The 6,018-nt window shown below is 42.4% G+C and overlaps 1 pseudogene; it reads right to left on the bottom strand.

Moving 5' to 3' along the window:
• Positions 1-4,552, bottom strand: part of LOC147418062 (syntaxin-52-like) — a 13,026-nt pseudogene extending 8,474 nt beyond the window's left edge.
• Positions 4,553-6,018: the final 1,466 nt, after the last annotated feature.

The following is a 6,018-nucleotide window of genomic DNA, read 5'->3' as shown; positions in this document are numbered from 1 at the left end:
TTCAATGAAGGATGGTTTGCTTGCAGAGATACCATTTGTAGATGGAGCCAGAAAGCTAGCTCTGGAAAAAGTGGACATTAATTTATTGCAGAATCCAGATGCTCAGATTTCAGACATAATTATCTATGCTTGTCTTAAGTAAGTGTTACTATCTTGCTAGCTTTGAAAACTCAGATAATAGGTTTGCTAACTCAGGTAAACTCTTTGCAGCCTGATCAAAAGTCAACTCCCACTGCACACCCACACAGAGGTGTTTCTTCTTGATCCACAAATGTCAGTGATTATTAGACAAAAGAACAGTCCATCTGGGACCTTTGAGAGTTGGTTTCTCCATTGTGCTATGCTGGAAGTTACTGTCATCATCTTTCCATATGAGAATAACCATCACTGGAGTCTCATATGCCTTGATGTTGACCAACCAACAGTGTGGGTGTTCAATTCAATAAAAGGAACCCACCCTGAAATTAGGTTGTAAGTGTTTTGTATGAGAAAGTGTTTTTTATAGATATCCATGTAAATTTGAAGCCTCATGCTAACATCTTGACGCTGCTTTGTGCAGTTGTATAAAGAGGTTGTTGCTTGCCTATGGCAAGCTATGTGGAAGGTATGAACTATACAAGGCCCCAATCAAAGATGTACCTGTCCCAAATCAAACCGATGGAAATTCTTGCGGCTGGAGATGTCTTCTCCATGCAGAATATATCCTGCAAAGCTACTTTGCATTAAAACCTTTCATGACTAAGGTAACCATTTGGCAATGCATTCAGTCAGTTTTGGTTTAGTTTATAAAAGAATTCTCACCATGTGGTCTTTCAATTTTGCAGAGTGCTTTAAAAAACTACACATATGATTATTTGCAAAGATACCGGGTAAGTTTAATACAACACCTGCTTACTATGTCTAGCCCCAGAGAGCTTGAAGATAGCGGCTTGGATGACTGCACTATTGATATGACAATACATGATGTGCCACCACGACAAACCCCTGCATCCGATACAGTGGACTCACAACGGGCCGAGGGGGTCATATCAGCAGAAGATGAAAGAGCCGAGGATGAGGAAAGGTCAAATGAGCATATGGAAGGTGCTAGTGTACAACCAGAGGAGACAATGAAAGAGCCAAGTCAGCCAGTGGAGGAGCCAAAAGAGCCTATGGATGAAACCCAAGATGAGGAAAGCAGGCCTATAGATGAGCAAAAGGACATGGATGAGGAAAGCAGGCCTAGGGATGATCAAACTGATATGGATCAGGCAAGGATGTATGAGGCAAGCCGGTCAACCGAGGGAGAGGAAAAGACCTTGGAGGAAACCTTGAATGAGGCAGAAAGAGCCATGGGGGAGACCCCTGATGAAGATGTGAATGATGACTATGAAGATGTGAATGATGAAGCTAAAGCAGAGGAGAGCAACAATGACATCAACACTAAAGAGACCCAGTATGGACCCTTGCTACCTGTAGATACGGTTGTTCCGGTAATGTCTATTCAAGTATGGAAAAATATGTTCAGCTTCTAACTACTTATATGTACTTGTCAACTTTTACAGAGGTTGATTATCTTGGACGTCAATGGATTGCTGCTGATGCGCGTGCCTCTCGGTGACACAGAACCCTTTGAGGATTTGCAATCGTTTCGGATGGGAACTTGTCGAGTCGTGGTTCGTCCAAGAACCAAGGAATTTATTCAGTTTCTTCTTCCGCGCTTCAGAGTTGCCATATGGTCTTCAATGCAAAGGCAAAACTTGTCGCCACTAGTTACAATAGTTTACCGTGTATGTGGCGCTCACACGTCAGATTTTGCCTTTTTGTATGATCAAAGAAAATGCGTTACCGTTGAGGGCCACTACCACCCTAAAAAACCACACTTACCTCTTTTGTACAAACCGTTTAGCCAAATCGGTGTACCCTTTGATGCAACTAATACACTACTGATTGATGATACTCCTGAAAAGGGAGAACTAAATCTGCTGGGAACAACTATCTCACCACCTTCTTTCAAGGGGCATTCCTTCAATTTTTACCTTGAAGACATTCTGATTCCATACTTACATAAATTGTATCTCAGTCCATTGTTCACGGACGAGTTTGTACTTTCTAATGAATTAAGATGACTCTTCTATCATGTCTTTGTCTTGTCTAACATTGAGAGAGAGAGAGAGAGAGAGAGAGAGAGAGAGAGAGAGAGAGAGAGAGAGAGATTTGACATGGTAAAGAAATGTATTTCAAGCACACTTTTTCACAGGGCACAATTGACAAATGAGCTCAATAAACTTCATGTATTGAAAGTCATTTGTATACACTTGGGTTCACAAGAATATCTGTTACATTGACACTACTTCAACCCGACCATCCAACTCTTTGCACAAAATATCTTTTTCCCTTCGCCGCATCACCTTACGGCCAGCTAGGAAAAAGGAAAAATCTGATAGGTCCCTGTCCATTGACTCTTCAATTATATCATGCCGCAAATGCTGAAGAATTCATAGCTCCCTTATTGTAACCACCAACAGTAGGCCATCCTCTTTATCAATCACTTCCACATCCACAGCAGGATTATCTTCCAAACCTGCAGAAACCTGGTCCATAGGAATGTACTTACCATTGAGCATTTGTGATCGCATATACCAAAACGAGAGTAACAGTGATTGGCTTGCAATCATGTACTTGACAACTAGAGTATCAAGCGCGACCTCGCACTGTAAACCAATCTCTTCCTTTACATACCATCCTCTGTCAAGAAGTTTGTCACAGGATGACTACTGAAATGACTTGCACATGAACATAGTTTTCATAACATGGATGTTGTAGCTATGAAACAACTCTATGAAGAGTGCAACAGGACAAAAGTTTGCAATTCTAACCAGTTTGGTGGGAATAGAGCTACGTAAAGACCTCTGTATATCCTTGTAGAGCTTACTTCGCATTGCCTCCACCATTGTTTCCTCGGGAACTGGCCAGTCCACAGTGTTCCAATCGGTTGGTAGAGGCACTTTCACCAACATGCCATTCTTATTCCCTAAGCTGAGTTGGTAGAAGTGGTCATAAAAAAATATCCTCATCAGCCAAGCTTTTGCTGCTCCTCTATGAATACTATAGAGAACCAATGTGGGCATGAACAACATGGAAGAGGCCTATTATGCACTCCACAGGCTCCCATTGCTCATAAGAAGAGGGATAAACATCTGCAATATATATAAGAAGAGTTAAACTAAGAGTATCAATAAGTAAAAATGACAAATCTAATGTAATTGAGCTGTGAAGAATGGAGACATTGCTCATAATAAGCGGGAGAAACATGAAAAAATATATAAGAAAAGTTATAATGAGAGTATCAGTAAGTTCACATGTCAAGAGTACTTACAATTGCAATGTGGTTGATGTATATCTGATACATTTCCACTGTTTGCTATCACCTTTGGATGGGTAAACACATGCTGAACAAGAACTTCCTTTACAGATCTTTTGTCGATTTCATCTTTGAAATCCAACACTCTGGCCTTCCATGCTGAGCGGTAAACGTTGATACCACTAGACCTCTTGGGTCTTCTTGGTTGCATGAGGACCCATGAACCTTTGTTTATCCTTTGTCCAGCCCATTGGTTCTCTGCACTTATTGAAGTTGATATTGTAATTGAGGATATGCTACTACTTGGCCTTCTAGGCAAAGTGCAACTGTTGGTTATTGGTGTGAGAGACAGTAAACACCTGGAGCTTCTTGGGCGAGAAGACGTGGAATCCATAGCGCTCAGAGAAAAGATTTAGTGGAGGGAGATTCACTTTGAAAGCATTCTAATGGAGGGAAAGTGTTTTAGAATTCCAATATCTTGTGCGGGCTTAATGGTCACCCTCCAGTACGTTAATGACCATAAGAATATCAGAAGTGGGACCACATGCAAGCACCTAAAAGCTCGGTAAAAGGAAGGAAATTACGATGCTACAATCCTAGATTCGTGAAAGTTTTATGCTATTTTCCTATTTTTTGAGTCTTTCCACGTACTTTCCTACGTAACGTAGCCTTCGTGCTCATTGGACGCGCTCTATTTTTCTCTCTCTTCATATGGCCCTCCAAATGACCTCTGAAATTTCCTAATGCTTGTTGTTTGCTTAAGTCCTTTTCATTCAAAGATTTGGTGAGGGAAGGATTGCTCAAGAGGGACTGAAGGCTATCAAGGTGGGTACCAAGCATGGTGACATTCCGTCTGCAGTCAAGACACAACAAGCAATCATATACGATCAGAGTGCCATTGAGCACATGGACAACTTTAAGGGATCCATTAGTAAGTGAGGCAATTTTGGATTCACAGACAACCACAACACAAAGTTTCAAAAGAACAAACATGCAATATCACTAAGAGATGACTGAGTGAGCATAGGAGGTCAAAGAGAGAGCAATGTATTACTAGCTTGTGGCAAAAACGAGGCGGGAATTGTTAGCAGCACAGGACCCACTGCCAACGGGGGCTACGAAGTTGCGCTCTACAATGCAGGATGCTATATCCTCTGCAAGCCAGACTGCATCTTCAAACTCTTGAATCCATGAATCATTCTGTGCCATCATATATGACCCTACAATGACGTGCAAAGGAAGAGCAGTCCCAAGTTCATGCAGGAACGAAGGGTGGGGACACCTTCAAAACGCGTTCACAGTCCCTCACATCACGCCAATGTCAAGCAGAAAAAACAATATGCGCTCTCTCTCTCTCTCTCTCTCTCTCTCTCTCTCTCTCTCTCTCTCTCTCTCTCTCTCTCTCTCTCTCTCTCTCTCTCTCCTTCCTCTGCACCCTGCCACCTCTAGCGGCCTCCTTCAGGCGTCCCTTTTCTCCTTTCCATGCGAGGCTCGGCCCTCTCAGTTCTGCAGACCCGCCCCGTCTAGGCAACCTCTGTAGGCAGCCCCTGCTCGGCCAACTTTGGCTCCGCGACTTGGTCCTGCTCAGGATAATTAAACGAAGAGAGAGAGAGAGAGAGAGAGAGAGAGAGAGAGAGAGAGAGAGAGAGAGAGAGAGAGAGTTTTACAGCAGAGAGGATCGGAGAGAATATGGGGGTTTGGTCTCTCAGTTTTAAAAAAAAACTCTCTGAAAGGGCGCGTGCTGGCGCGCGCTCTTTCAGAGAGTTTTTTTTTTTAAACTGAGAGAGAGAGAGAGAGAGAGAGAGAGAGAGAGAGAGAGAGAGAGAGAGAGAGAGAGAGAGAGAGAGAGAGGAGAGAGAGAGAGAGAGAGAGAGAGAGAGAGAGAGAGAGGCCGCCGGAGGCGGCCGACCATACTAGTTAACTCTAATGGGAGAGCAAGTGAAGATAAAGTCTACTGAACTTGCTAGTGGTGAACAAATCCTCCTTTTCAATCATGGTCAATGTTAATTCTAGAAGGTTCGCATTGCTATTGAAAGCACACAAGGAATTGGAATGAAGGACACATTAGTAATAGTCCGATGGTCCCTCCATAGTAGTTGGTATACTACATGCAATGCCTTCACAACGTACACATGGCACTCAAGAAAGCAAAGGATATCATTCAAGTTCAAGAGCTACCTACACATTATGATGGACATGTGGCATTTGAGTTACCATCTTTTGATCTTTTTGTGCACGAACTTATGACAATTGCAACATGTGAATTTACCATGGAGAATAAGTTTGCACAAATAGAGTTTTGGAATGTGCTCAACAAGATTGTACAGAAGCAAGATATGACTGTGTATCAATGTGTGTGTGAACACATTAAAGGAAGAGTATGGCTCTTTTGTTTGAGACTATTTTAATGTGTGTGAACACATTAAAGGAAGAGTATGGCTCTTTTGTTTGACACTATTTGAGATGCAACATGGCTACTTTGCTACACTATACTCAATAGAGTAACTATTGAGATCTTGATCTAATATTTTTCATTGCTTATGCTCGTTCGGTTTCTTGTCCGCTCGGAAATACTCGCTCGAGGATTGGGGTTCCTCCACCCAAGAGCATGCTGATTAATGTCGTAATTGGATTGATTACTATCCCGCTCAATTTTGGGACTTAATTTGGGGCTT

The sequence above is a fragment of the Adiantum capillus-veneris genome, chromosome 30, assembly GCF_014529385.1.
Source record: "Adiantum capillus-veneris isolate H3 chromosome 30, ASM1452938v2, whole genome shotgun sequence".
NCBI classification, from domain to species: domain Eukaryota; kingdom Viridiplantae; phylum Streptophyta; class Polypodiopsida; order Polypodiales; family Pteridaceae; genus Adiantum; species Adiantum capillus-veneris.
Note: the sequence above shows the minus strand (reverse complement) of the source record. Positions and strands in the feature narration are given on the sequence as shown.